The sequence below is a fragment of the Pristiophorus japonicus genome, chromosome 16 (assembly GCF_044704955.1).
Source record: "Pristiophorus japonicus isolate sPriJap1 chromosome 16, sPriJap1.hap1, whole genome shotgun sequence".
NCBI classification, from domain to species: domain Eukaryota; kingdom Metazoa; phylum Chordata; class Chondrichthyes; family Pristiophoridae; genus Pristiophorus; species Pristiophorus japonicus.
In genome coordinates this window covers 50357723-50373162 of record NC_091992.1, presented here as the reverse complement: position 1 = coordinate 50373162, position 15440 = coordinate 50357723, and positions in this window count along the sequence as shown.

Genomic DNA, 15440 nt, shown 5'->3' with positions numbered 1-15440 from the left:
GGCCAGTATGGTGCACAAAGTAACGTCGTTTTCGAGCAGGAATATACATGACAGAACATACACGCCGGCTGCTGCTGCCCGACCTCAAATGACCCAGAGTCCACCATCAATCGTTAATGCGAGGCAGTTAACACCTTGTTGGCGTTGTGGAGGTGATCATTGGCCCCATCAATGCTGCTTCAAGCACTATACGTGCAACGGTTGCAGAACAATGGGTCACCAGCGAATGTGCAGGCGAGCTGCAAACACTGCAAACACTGCAAACCCTGCAAACCACTACGTTGCAGAGGAAGATCGATCCACTGTGGAACAGGCTGAATTGGAGACTCGTACCGAGGAGGCAAAAATGTATGGGGTACACACATTCACCACGAAATGTCCAGTTGAACTGTTGAACTGAACGGAATTCCAGTATCCATGGAACTGGACACGGGTGCAAGTCAGTCCATAATGAGTAAAAAGGCCTTCGACAGGCTGTGGTGCAACAATCACACAGGCCCAAGATCAGCCCCATTCACACCAAACTAAGGACTTACACCAAGGAACTAATCCTTTTATTGGCAGTGCAAAAATCAAAGTCTCCTATGATGAAGCAATACACGAGCTCCCACTGTGGATCGTGCCGGGGATGGCCCCACATTGTTTGGCAGAAGCTGGCTGGGAAAAATCCGCTGGAACTGGGACGACATCCAAGCGCTTATGTCCATCGACGATGCCTCATGTGCCAGGTTTCAAGCAAGTTCCCATCATTGTTCGAGCCAGGCATTGGAAGCTTCTCGGGGGCAAAAGTGCAGATCCGTCTGATTCCCGGTACACGACCCATCCACCACAAGGCACGGGTGGTACTATATATGATGCATGAGAAAGTGGAAATTGAGCTGGACAGGCTGCAGTGAGAAGGCATCATCGCGCCGGTGGAATTCAACAAGTGAACCAGTCCGATTGTCCCGGTACTTGAAGAGGACGGCACGGTCAGAATTTGTGGGGACTATAAAGTAACGATTAACCATTTTTTGCTACAAGACCAGTATCCACTACCCAAGGCAGACGACCTATTTGCGACCCTGGCTGGAGGGAAGACATTCACAAAGCTGGACCTGACCTTGGCCTACATGACGCAGGAGCTGGAGGAGTCTTCGAAAGGCCTCACCTGCATCAACACGCACAAAGATCTGTTCATCTATAACAGATGCCCATTCGGGATTCGGTCGGCTGCGGCTTTCTTCCAACAGAACATGGAGAGCCTGCTAAAGTCGGTTCCTCGCACCATGGTTTTCCAGGACGACATACTGGTTACAGGTCGGAACACCATTGAGTACTTGAAGAATTTGGAAGAGGTTCTTAGTTGGTTGGATCGCGTGGGACTCCGGTTGAAACACTCGAGGTGTGTTTTCCTGGCACCAGAGGTCGAGTTCTTGGGAAGAAGAATCGCAGCAGAAGGCATCAGACCCACCGATGCCAAAACGGAGGCCATCAAGAATGCGCCGAGATCACAGAACGTGACAGAGCTGCGTTCGTTCCTGGGACACCTTAACTATTTCGGTAATTTCCTACCTGGGTTAAGCACCCTGCTAGAACCCTTACATGTGCTACTGAGCAAGGGAAATGACTGGGTATGGGGGAATTCACAAGAGGCTACCTTTGAGAAAGCCAGAAGTCTGTTGTGTTCAAACAAACTACTTGTCCTGTATAACCCTTGTAAACGATTAGTGCTAGCTTGCGATGTGTCGTTATACGGGGTCGGGTGTGTGTTACAACTAACGAATCGGGGATTTTGCAACCGGTCGCCTATGTATCCAGGAGTTTGTCCAAGGCCGAAAGGGCCTACAGCATAATTGAAAAAGAGGCTCTGGCATGCGTTTACGGGGTAAAAAAAAATGCACCAGTACTTGTTTGGCCTCAAGTTTGGCTGCTCATTTTGCTGTTCTCCGAGAGCAAAGGGATTAACACCAATGCCTCTGCCCGCATACAAAGATGGGCGCTCACGCTGTCGGCATACAACTATGTAATCTGCCACAGGCTGGGCACAGAGAATTGTGCTGATGCTCTCAGTCGGCTACCATTACCCACCACCGGGGTGGAAATGTCACAGCCTGCAGACTAGCTCACGGTATTGGATGCATTCGAAAACGAAAAGTCACCCGTTATGGCCCACTAGATCAGGACCTGGACCAGCCAGGATCCTTTACTGTCCTCGGTAAAAAACTGTGTCCACCATGGGAGCTGGTCCAGTGTCCCAGCGGAGATGCAGGAGGAGATCAAACCGTTCCACAGGCGCAAAGACGAAATGTTCCTGCAGGCGGACTGTCTATTGTGGGGTAATCGCGTGGTCTTGCCCAAGAAAGGCAGAGATACATTCATCTGTGAACTGCACAGCACCCACCCAGGCATTGTAATGATGAAAGCCATAGCCAGATCCCATGTGTGGTGGCCCGGCATTTACGCAGATTTAGAGTCATGCGTGCGCCAGTGCACCCAGAGAGGCACCGCTAATTTTGTGGTCGTGGCCCTTCAAACCGTGGTCGAGGATCCACGTGAACTATGCGGGCCCATTTCTGGGCAAAATGTTCTTGGTTGAAGTGGATGCTTACTCAAAATGGATTGATGTGTAATAATGTCTGTAAGCACATCCACTGCCACCATTAAAAGCCTACGAGCCATGTTTGCCACGCATGGCCTGCCTGATGTCCTTGTCAGCGACAATGGGCCGTGTTTCACCAGCGCTGAATTCAAGGAATTCATGACCCGCAATGGGATCAAGCACGTCACATCTGACCTGTTCAAGCCCGCATTCAATGGCCAGGCAGAACGGGCAGTTCATACCATCAAGCAAAGCTTGAAACGTGTGTCGGAAGGCCCCCTGCAGACCCGACTATCCCGAGTGCTGCTCAGCTACCGCACCAGACTCCACTCACTCACCGGGGTTCCCCCTGCCGAGCTGCTCATGAAAAGGGTGCTCAAAACAAGGCTCTCTCTTGTCCACCCTGATCTCCATGATCACTTAGAGGACAGGCGGCATCAACAAAGTGTGTACCATGACCGCGCAAATTTGTCACGCGATATTGAGGTCAATGACCCTCAATTTGTTTGTACTCAGTTATGGACATGGTCCCAAATGGCTCGCTGGAATGGTCATAGCCAAAGAGGGGAGTAGGGTGTTTCAGGTAAAATTGGCCAATGGATTAACGTGCAGAAAACATTTGGACCAAATCAAATTGCGGTTCACCAACCTGAACAATCTGAAGAAGACACCACCAACACACAGACAAGTGGCAACTGACATCATGGTTGACCACGAAGCCGAACTCACCATCCACAGCAGCCCGGCAAGGCCAGCTGCCCAACAGCCCAGTGAAGAACTAACCAACTCACCCACACCCGCATTTGTACCAAGATGATCGACAAGGGAGTGAAAAGCCCCAGATCGTCTCACCCTCTAAATAAGTGTAATATTAACTTTACGAGGGAGTGATGTTATGTATTTAACCCCTTGCACCTTGTATTACATCACCACCAAGGGCCTACCTGTTGGAGTCCCAAGGGATCCCAGCATCCCTTTGGAGCACGGTTTATAAGCAGGCCACCCACGAGGTACCTGCACTCTGGAGTCTTATTAAAGGAGCTAAGGTCACACTTGCTCATTGTTCACAGTCCTCAGTTCCATCCTTTATTATTAACGCATCAGTGTGATAATGGTTGAACATCGAACAGAAGGAGGACATTTCACTGACCCAGGATGGGGAGGTGATCAAATGGTACATCACAGAGGGGGGGATTGTGTCATTCACTGTCACGGGTGGGACCTCTTTATAAAAGGGGTGTGTTTAGGGATGGAGCTCAGCAACTTGCATAGAAACATAGAAACATAGAAAATAGGTGCAGGAGTAGGCCATTCGGCCCTTCTAGCCTGCACCGCCATTCAATGAGTTCATGGCTGAACATTCAACTTCAGTACCCCATTCCTGCTTTCTCGCCATACCCCTTGATCCCCCTAGCAGTAAGGACCTCATCTAACTCCTTTTTGAATATATTTAGTGAATTGGCCTCAACAACTTTCTGTGGTAGAGAATTCCACAGGTTCACCACTCTCTGGGTGAAGAAGTTCCTCCGCATCTCGGTCCTAAATGGCTTACCCCTTATCCTTAGACTGTGACCCCTGGTTCTGGACTTCCCCAACATTGGGAACATTCTTCCTGCATCTAACCTGTCTAACCCCGTCAGAATTTTATATGTTTCTATGAGGTCCCCTCTCATTCTTCTGAACTCCAGTGAATACAAGCCCAGTTGATCCAGTCTTTCTTGATAGGTCAGTCCCGCCATCCCGGGAATCAGTCTGGTGAACCTTCGCTGCACTCCCTCAATAGCAAGAATGTCCTTCCTCAGGTTAGGAGACCAAAACTGTACACAATACTCCAGGTGTGGCCTCACCAATGCCCTGTACAACTGTAGCAACACCTCCCTGCCCCTGTACTCAAATCCCCTTGCTATGAAGGCCAACATGCCATTTGCTTTCTTAACCGCCTGCTGCACCTGCATGCCAACCTTCAATGACTGATGTACCATGACACCCAGGTCTCTTTGCACCTCCCCTTTTCCTAATCTGTCACCATTCAGATAATAGTCTGTCTCTCTGTTTTTACCACCAAAGTGGATAACCTCACATTTATCCACATTATACTTCATCTGCCATGCATTTGCCCACTCACCTAACCTATCCAAGTCGCTCTGCAGCCTCACAGCATCCTCCTCGCAGCTCACACTGCCACCCAACTTAGTGTCATCCGCAAATTTGGAGATACTACATTTAATCCCCTCATCTAAATCATTAATGTACAGTGTAAACAGCTGGGGCCCCAGCACAGAACCTTGCGGTACCCCACTAGTCACTGCCTGCCATTCTGAAAAGTACCCATTTACTCCTACTCTTTGCTTCCTGTCTGACAACCAGTTCTCAATCCATGTCAGTACACTACCCCCAATCCCATGTGCTCTAACTTTGCACATCAATCTCTTGTGTGGGACCTTGTCGAACGCCTTCTGAAAGTCCAAATATACCACATCAACTGGTTCTCCCTTATCCACTCTACTGGAAACATCCTCAAAAAATTCCAGAAGATTTGTCAAGCATGATTTCCCTTTCACAAATCCATGCTGACTTGGACCTATCATGTCACCTCTTTCCAAATGCACTGCTATGACATCCTTAATAATTGATTCCATCATTTTACCCACTACCGATGTCAGGCTGACCGGTCTATAATTCCCTGTTTTCTCTCTCCCTCCTTTTTTAAAAGGTGGGGTTACATTGGCTACCCTCCACTCCATAGGAACTGATCCAGAGTCAATGGAATGTTGGAAAATGACTGTCAACACATCCACTATTTCCAAGGCCACCTCCTTAAGTACTCTGGGATGCAGTCCATCAGGCCCTGGGGATTTATCGGCCTTCAATCCCATCAATTTCCCCAACACAATTTCCCGGCTAATAAGGATTTCCCTCAGTTCCTCCTCCTTACTAGACCCCCCGACCCCTTTTATAACCGGAAGGTTGTTCGTGTCCTCCTTCGTGAATACCGAACCAAAGTACTTGTTCAATTGGTCCGCCATTTCTTTGTTCCCCGTTATGACTTCCCCTGATTCTGACTGCAGGGGACCTACATTTGTCTTTACTAACCTTTTTCTCTTTACATATCTATAGAAACTTTTGCAATCCGTCTTAATGTTCCCTGCAAGCTTCTTCTCATACTCCATTTTCCCTGCCCTAATCAAACCCTTTGTCCTCCTCTGCTGAGTTCTAAATTTCTCCCAGTCCCCAGGTTCGCTGCTATTTCTGGCCAATTTGTATGCCACTTCCTTGGCTTTAATACTATCCCTGATTTCCCTTGATAGCCACGGTTGAGCCACCTTCCCTTTTTTATTTCTATGCCAGACAGGAATGTACAATTGAACTGTGGGCGGAGTTCGTCAACCGCACTTATGAAAACATGTTTCTCTGGATGACCACTGGGGTGAGTAGTGTTTGAAGGTAAAGAGAGTTACTGCTTGAAGTTAAAGGGAACTTTTGTTATCTGTAGTATAATAAACAGTTAAAAGAATACTGAGTTGTGAGCCTTGACTATGTTTATCCCACCCGGATGGCTTCAGGTTCCAATTCTGGAATTAGAGGAAAGAGAATGGCATGGGTTCACCTACCTGCATTGTTCTTAACCTCTTTGAAGAACAGGCTTTATTAACCGTTATCTTTCTATACCATAGCTAATGGATACCTCTACCTATGTTTGTTACACTAGCCACTAAAGTTACACTTTAATCACTCATGGCTGACATCATTGCTGTCACATATTTCCTTACATAAGCACTTTTCATATCAGAAGACAAGCTGGACATTCCACTCGCGATACTTCAACCTTATCTTGTTTATATTGGAAAGCCTGTTGCTCTAAGATACAAAGAAGTTTGACTATTAACTGTTAACGCCCCAAGATGTCCAACATACAACTCTTCAGGATGTCCAACAAGAAACAGTAAAGCAAGCTTCAACTCCAAAGAGGTAGCTTTTCATTCAAGCTGGTAACTCTGATTGACAGTGCAGTGAACCAATCCTTGACATCCTGGGGCAAGGAGCGTGCTTATTCTTCAAAGGCAATCTGAGGTTGTGAGATACATTGGAACCACTGTTACAGAGAAAGAAACTCCAGGCTGAGTATGAACCTGTATGGCATATAACAGATATCAACTGATCTAAGTAACATGTAAGTAATTTCCATTTAGAAAGTGGCAAAGTATTTTATTATTTATGTATGCTACAAGGACTGGTAGGAAAAAGTTGAAAACTCTAATCTGCTTATTCATATATTTCATGCAAAGTAAACCAGTTTGTTGCTTTATAATTGGCCTCGTCTCATCAGAGTGATTGTCAGACTGCCCTCGAAAGAGCCAGGAGATTGGACACAATGGCACATGTCAGATCGCAGTATCTGGTAGATGCAGAAAGGAATCTGTGATATGACTCTCAGTTCACACTCTTGTTTAATCAGATATTGGGCAGTAAAAGTGTGCTCCTAATTGTAGAGGGCACGAGGTTTGCATATGGGAGTGCTCAGTGCTGCTGAGCCTGAGAGAAGATCTACGGTGTACCCACATAGATTCATACTGCACAGAAGGAGGCCATTCAGTCCATCATACCTGTGCTGGCTCTTTGAAAAAGCTGTCCAGTTAATCCCACTCCCCTGTTCTTTCACCATAGTCCCATAGAAGCCTCTCTTAGGCCACTCCGAGGCTGGCTGTTTTGCTCGAGATTTGCAGTTGCTCAGCCGGCCTAGCACCTTAAAAGAGGTGTGGAACACCTCCCTTAGCGCTCTGCTCCGCTCCACACTCAGGGCCCAGCTGATGAATATTGCGGCTGGAGACGCAAACTATTCCCCGGAGCAAAATTTACCGCCCCGCCGCCATTAACGCCCTAATTAGCCCCCAACCACATTTCCAGGCCAGGTCTCTGGACCAGCAGCAGCCCTCAGCAGGGGCACCACTGGGAGGGAGGGTGACAATGGTGACTGGGGGAGAAGAGGTGGCAGCAATCGGAGAGAAGGGTGAGCGGCCAAATACCCTCAATGATGGTCTGTGCGCCTGTGGGTTGGTGTCTGCAGGTGTGTTGTGTTACGTTGTGTTATATCAAACCCCAGCTAAGGCCGTCAGACTGTAATACTGATCAGTGTTATCTCAAATCGGATTTAACTTAGCTTATGTTGTGCTGTTGTAATTTCAAAATCAAATGATTGTACTATTTCAAAAGCAAAATACTGTGGATGCTGGAATCTGAAATAAAAACAGAAAATTCTGGAAATCTCAGTGGGTCAGGCAGCATCTATGGAGAGAAAAACAGAGTTAACGGTTCAGGTTCGAAAAGAACAGATTCTTAAGGAGCACTGAAAGGGAGAGGGGAGGAAAGAACAAAAGGGAAGGTCTGTGATAGGTTGGAAGGCAGGAGAGATTAGAGAGACAAAAGAGATGATGGGCCGAATTAAAATGGTGCTGTTCCTTGAGCTTGTGTTGAGCTTCATTGGAACAGTGTAGGAGTCCGAGGATGGGATATCAGAGTGGGAGTGAAGCGGAGAATTAAAGTGACAGGCGACCGGAAGCTCAGGGTCACACTTATGGATTGAACGGAGGTGCTCTGCAAAGCGGTCACCAATCTGTGTTTGGTCTCCCCAATGTAGAGGAGACCACATCGTGAGCAGCAAATACAGTATACTAAATTGAAAGAAGTACAAGTAAATCACTGTTTCACCTGGAAGGAATATTTGGGGCCCTGGATAGTGGGCAGGGAGGAGGTAAAAGGGCAGGTGTTGCATCTCCTGCGCTTGCACGGGAAGGTGCCGTGGGAAGGGGAGAGGGTGCTGGGGGTGATTGCGGAATGGACCAGGGTGTCGCGGAGGGAGCGGTCCCTTCGGAATGCTGAGAGGGGAGGGGAAGATGTGATTGGTGGTGGGATCACGCTGGAGGCGGCAGAACGTGGAGGCTGGTGGGCTGAAAGGTGAGGACAAGGGGAACCCTGTCATGGTTCTGAGAGGGAGGTGATTGTACTATTTGTCATGTTACTTTTATAACCATTATATCTAATAAAAGCAGTGAGTTGAAGTTGTGTTTGTGATACAACTCTGTGTTGGTGTTCAGTCCTTGATATCTTTCCTAAGTCAAGACTCGAACAGCTTTCATCCAAAGCTGCTCTTTATTTCTGCTGAAGGCAGAACATTTTCTTCTTTGAGTTGGTTTGTGGATGACAGTTTTGAGGTAAGTTAAGGATAGAATCATACATTAAACTTTAGACGTACGATGATCATTTCTAATTTTTCAGCTAATCATTCTTGCATTAATGGGGACTCCTAATGCTAAGATTTAGACTTCCCATCACATCGGAGACAGGATCTCAACTTAAAAATGCTTGAATTAGTAATGACATTATTGTACATATTATAAGGTAGCAAAGTGAAGCTAACTGCTGATTAATTCCAACTCTTGCTGAGAATCAAGGATATTACACAGCTGCTGAAGTTTGACATTTATATTTGTGCCATATTTCAATTTTATTGAGAGTAATGTTTTGGTGAATGGTGACAGCTTAACTTGTTTTTAAAAATGAGGAATGTGCTTTGTAAGTTTACTAAACTCATCTACTTTGTACTTTGTTGCTGTTGTAATATTTTTGTCAAATGAGTAGAATGGTAAAGAAAGATTGGCCTGAATATTAACATGGGCGGGTTATGTAGGCGGGGTGGGGAGGGGGGAGAGTTTTGGATGGGAAACCTGGGTTTCCCCGCATGGTGTGGAGTTTTAACAGGGTGGGTTGAGGGCTGTGGAATGGTTATGAGATCCCCCGCCAAATATTCCAATATACGGGCTGGATTTTCGGCTCATTTGTGCCTTGGTAAGCGCTTCGGCGAGGCATTAAATGCTGTTTTTGCGCGTAATACCGGGTGTCCAGGATTTACCGCCTGGCCGGAAGATTCGGATAGTGGTTTGCTCAAAAACTTATCTCCGTTTTTAACGTGGTGATGACGTCAATCATCGTGCAGTGTTGCACTAGCGCCCCAGATGGAACATTCGGCCTTAGCGCCTCATTTAACGCCTGCCTCGGGAAACGGCTGAAAAAACCAGGTGGTCCCAGCATGCGACAGGTGGTATTGGCAGCATTTTTAAATAGAGGGATGAGGATCCTATCACAGGCCATATTGATACACAACGGTTGTACACATAATGCTCCAACTTGCAAACTTCACTTTTATCTGCCATTACATTGCCCATAAAACTTCAGTGAGAGAATTTAATGGCGGCGTTACTAGTTCGCCAACTTATCATGCTCCATGCTATTGCCGGGCGGTGTCAAGTTAGAGGAAGGATTCTTGGCCATGTTGGCACACGGATGATGAGAGGCCGAAGACGTCCGGGGATGAGGGCTTACCCCCATGGGTTTATAGGCACCAACGTTCAGACTTCCAGTTCTCTGAGGAGCAGTGTGTGAGAAGGCTGTGATTCCAAAAGGAAGTGCTGACAGAGATATACCATCTCTTACAGGCAGACCAATGCCTGCACCGCTCTGGAGGCAGCCTTCAATACTCCACTCAACAGGTATCTGAATTCATTGTAATTGTCATGTATTCAACTATCATTGTAACCGATGTATGAGCTGACCTAAGTTGTACACCGTGAGAACATTGACTACAAGGGGCGAACTTGTGAGAGACACTCCTAACCTGGACTCAGATATAAAAGGGGAAGCTCCACCCACCTTCATCACTTGAGGTCTTGGTAATAAAGGTAACTGGTCACAGAGTGATCTTCTCTCAAGTATGGGCCTCGTGTGCATTTATACTGTATAGTAAGGATATATCATTGGTGACGAGAAACTGGGATTTAAACCACGCGAGCATGGCCACTAGCAGCACAGAAGAGAGGTACTGTGTTGGTGATGATTGGGACGACTTTATTGAGAGACTACAGCAAAGTTTTGTCACTAAGGAATGGTTGGGACAGGATTCAGCCGACAAACGCAGGGCTCATCTCCTGACGGTTTGTGGATCCAGAACGTACTCCCTAATGAAGGACCTTCTAGTGCCAGAGAAGCCGACGGACAAGACGTTGGAAGAGCTCAGTAAGTTGATCGGGGAACACCTTAAACCGGCGAGCAGCATGCACATGGTGAGACATCGGTTTTACACGCACCGGCGGCGAGAAGGGCAAAGCGTTCCAGACTTCGTGGCAGACCTCTGGCGACTGGCGAGCCTATGTAAGTTCCCAGATGCATGCAGAGCGGAGATGCTGTGAGACTTTTTTATTGAGAGCATCGTGCACGCTGGGGTTTTCAGGAAACTGACTGAGACCAAAGACTTGACCTTGGAAGCAGCGGCTCTGATAGTCCAGACATTTATCTCAGGGGAGGAAGAGACCAGAATAATGTATGACAAAAAACTTGGCTCAAATGCGGCAAACAACCAGGGAGTTAACATTGTTAACACGGCACACAGTTCTCTAGGCAGACATGGGCAATCGGACATGCCCCAGCATGTAGTCGAATCCAAAGGGGGAATTCAACAGAGACAATGGCTAGCTGAACGGTGATTCATGCCATCGCAATGGACAATGCGGCCAGTAATGGGGCCATCAACACTTGCCAATGGTGCGCTTAAGGACAGTTACAGAGACAGTCAGAGATGATCGACTGGTAATGGACCTTTGGAGGTGTGGAGGCAAACACCCAGCCAGAGCTTGCAGGTATCAGCAACATACCTGCAGAAACTGCAACGTCAGCGGTCATTTGGCACTTATGTGCAGGAAGCCTGCAGCCAGGTTGATGTACGAGGAGGACGGGCCTGATGTAAGCCCTACGAGGCCAAATGAATACTGGGGGAAATCGCTGGAAGCTGAAGTTCAGCGAGTTCATGTGGAGCATATATACAGTTCATATACCAGGACGCCACCGATAATGATGGAAGTTCTCCTCAATGGCATCCCAGTATTAATGGAGCTAGACACAGGGGCCAGCCAGTCTCTGATGAGTATCAAACAGTTCGAAAGGTTGTGGGTGTCCAAGACCAGGAGGCCAAAATTATTGCCGGTTGACGCACAGCTACGTACATATACAAAGGAGATCATTCCGGTGCTCGGCAGCGCCACGGTAGTCATAGATACATAGAAACATATAAAATAGGTGTAGGAGTAGGCCATTCATCCCTTCGAGCCTGCATCGCCATCCAATGAGTTCATGGCTGAACACGCAACTTTAGTACCCCATTACTGCTTTCTCGCCATACCCCTTGATCCCCCTATTAGTAAGTACTACATCTAACTCCTTTTTAAATATATTTAGTGAATTGGCCTCAACAACTTTTTGTGGTAGAGAATTCCACAGGTTCACCACTCTCTGGGTGAAGAAGATTCTCCTCATCTCGGTCCTAAATGGCTTACCCCTTATCCTTAGACTGTGACCCCTGGTTCTGGACTTCCCCAACATTGGGAACATTCTTCCTGCATCTAACCCGTCTAAACCCGTTAGAATTTTAAAGGTGTCTATGAGATCCCCTCTCATTCTTCTGAACTTCAGTGAATACAAGCCCAGTTGATCCAGTCTTTCTTGATATGTCAGTCCCGCCATCCCGGGAATCAGTCTGGTGAACCTTCGCTGCACTCCCTCAATAGCAAGAATGTCCTTCCTCAAGTTAGGAGACCAATATGTCGAGGAACCAACTAGGGGGGAGGCCATCTTAGACTGGGTGTTATGTAATGAGAGAGGATTAATTAGCAATCTCGTTGTGCGAGGCCCCTTGGGGAAGAGTGACCATAATATGGTGGAATTCTGCATTAGGATGGAGAATGAAACAGTTAATTCAGAGACCATGGTCCAGAACTTAAAGAAGGGTAACTTTGAAGGTATGAGGCGTGAATTGGCTAGGATAGATTGGCAAATGATACTTAAGGGGTTGACTGTGGATGGGCAATGGCAGACATTTAGAGACCGCATGGATGAACTACAACAATTGTACATTCCTGTCTGGCATAAAAATAAAAAAGGGAAGGTGGCTCAACCGTGGCTATCAAGGGAAATCAGGGATAGTATTAAAGCCAAAGAAGTGGCATACAAATTGGCCAGAAATAGCAGCGAACCTGGGGACTGGGAGAAATTTAGAACTCAGCAGAGGAGGACAAAGGGTTTGATTAGGGCAGGGAAAATGGAGTATGAGAAGAAGCTTGCAGGGAACATTAAGACGGATTGCAAAACTTTCTATAGATATGTAAAGAGAAAAAGGTTAGTAAAGACAAACGTAGGTCCCCTGCAGTCAGAATCAGGGGAAGTCATAACGGGGAACAAAGAAATGGCGGACCAATTGAACAAGTACTTTGGTTCGGTATTCACGAAGGAGGACACAAACAACCTTCCGGTTATAAAAGGGGTCGGGGGGTCTAGTAAGGAGGAGGAACTGAGGGAAATCCTTATTAGTCGGGAAATTGTGTTGGGGAAATTGATGGGATTGAAGGCCGATAAATCCCCAGGGCCTGATGGACTGCATCCCAGAGTACTTAAGGAGGTAGCCTTGGAAATAGTGGATGCATTGACAGTCATTTTCCAACATTCCATTGACTCTGGATCAGTTCCTATAGAGTGGAGGGTAGCCAATGTAACCCCACCTTTTAAAAAAGGAGGGAGAGAGAAAACAGGGAATTATAGACCGGTCAGCCTGACATCGGTAGTGGGTAAAATGATGGAATCAATTATTAAGGATGTCATAGCAGTGCATTTGGAAAGAGGTGACATGATAGGTCCAAGTCAGCATGGATTTGTGAAAGGGAAATCATGCTTGACAAATCTTCTGGAATTTTTTGAGGATGTTTCCAGTAGAGTGGACAAGGGAGAACCAGTTGATGTGGTATATTTGGACTTTCAGAAGGCGTTCGACAAGGTCCCACACAAGAGATTGATGTGAAAAGTTAAAGCACATGGGATTGGGGGTAGTGTGCTGACGTGGATTGAGAACTGGTTGTCAGACAGGAAGCAAAGAGTAGGAGTAAATGGGTACTTTTCAGAATGGCAGGCAGTGACTAGTGGGGTACCGCAAGGTTCTGTGCTGGGGCCCCAGCTGTTTACACTGTACATTAATGATTTAAATGAGGGGATTAAATGTAGTATCTCCAAATTTGCGGATGACACTAAGTTGGGTGGCAGTGTGAGCTGCGAGGAGGATGCTGTGAGGCTGCAGAGCGACTTGGATAGGTTAGGTGAGTGGGCAAATGCATGGCAGATGAAGTATAATGTGGATAAATGTGAGGTTATCCACTTTGGTGGTAAAAACAGAGAGACAGACTATTATCTGAATGGTGACAGATTAGGAAAAGGGGAGGTGCAAAGAGACCTGGGTGTCATGGTACATCAGTCATTGAAGGTTGGCATGCAGGTACACAGGCGGTTAAGAAAGCAAATGGCATGTTGGCCTTCATAGCAAGGGGATTTGAGTACAGGGGCAGGGAGGTGTTGCTACAGTTGTACAGGGCATTGGTGAGGCCACACCTGGACTATTGTGTACAGTTTTGGTCTCCTAACCTGAGGAAGGACATTCTTGCTATTGAGGGAGTGCAGCGAAGGTTCACCAGACTGATTCCCGGGATGGCGGGACTGACCTATCAAGAAAGACTGGAGTTCAGAAGAATGAGAGGGGACCTCATAGAAACATTTAAAATTCTGACGGGGTTAGACAGGTTAGATGCAGGAAGAATGTTCCCAATGTTGGGGAAGTCCAGAACCAGAGGTCACAGTCTAAGGATAAGGGGTAAGCCATTTAGGACCGAGATGCGGAGGAACTTCTTCACCCAGAGAGTGGTGAACCTGTGGAATTCTCTACCACAGAAAGTTGTTGAGGCCAATTCACTAAATATATTCAAAAAGGAGTTAGATGAGGTCCTTACTACTCGGGGGATCAAGGGGTATGGCGAGAAAGCAGGAATCGGGTACTGAAGTTGAATGTTCAGCCATGAACTCATTGAATAGCGGTGCAGGCTCGAAGGGATGAATGGCCTACTCCTACACCTATTTTCTATGTTTCTATGTTTCTAGGAGACCAAAGCTGTACACAATACTCCAGGTGTGGCCTCACCAAGGCCCTGTACAACAGTAGTAACACCTCCCTGCCCCTGTACTCAAATCTCCTCGTTATGAAGACCAACATGCCATTTGCTTTCTTAACCGCCTGCTGTACCTGCATGCCAACCTTCAATAACTGATGTACCATGACACCCAGGTCTCGCTGCACCTCCCCTTTTCCTAATCTGTCACCATTCAGATAATAGTCTGTCTCTCTGTTTTTACCACCAAAGTGGATAACCTCACATTTATTCACATTATACTTCATCTGCCATGCACTTGCCCACTCACCTAACCTATCCAAGTCGCTCTGCAGCCTCATAGCATCCTCCCCACAGCTCACACTGCCACCCAACTTAGTGCCATTCGCAAATTTGGAGATACTACATTTAATCTCCTCGTCTAAATCATTAATGTACAATGTAAACAGTTGGGGCCCCAGCACAGAACCTTGCGGTACCCCACTAGTCACTGCCTGCCATTCTGAAAAGTACCATTTACTCCTACTCTTTGCTTCCTGTCTGCCAACCAGTTCTCAATCCACATCAGCACACTACCCCCAATCCCATGTGCTTTAACTTTGCACATTAATCTCTTGTGTGGGACCTTGTCGAAAGTCTTCTGAAAGTCCAAATACACCACATCAACTGGTTCTCCCTTGTCCACTCTACTGGAAACATCTTCAAAAAATTCCAGAAAATTTGTCAAACATGATTTCCCTTTCATAAATCCATGCTGACTTGTACCTCTTTCCAAATGCGCTGCTGTGACATCCTTAATAATTGATTCCATCATTTTGCCCACTACCAATGTC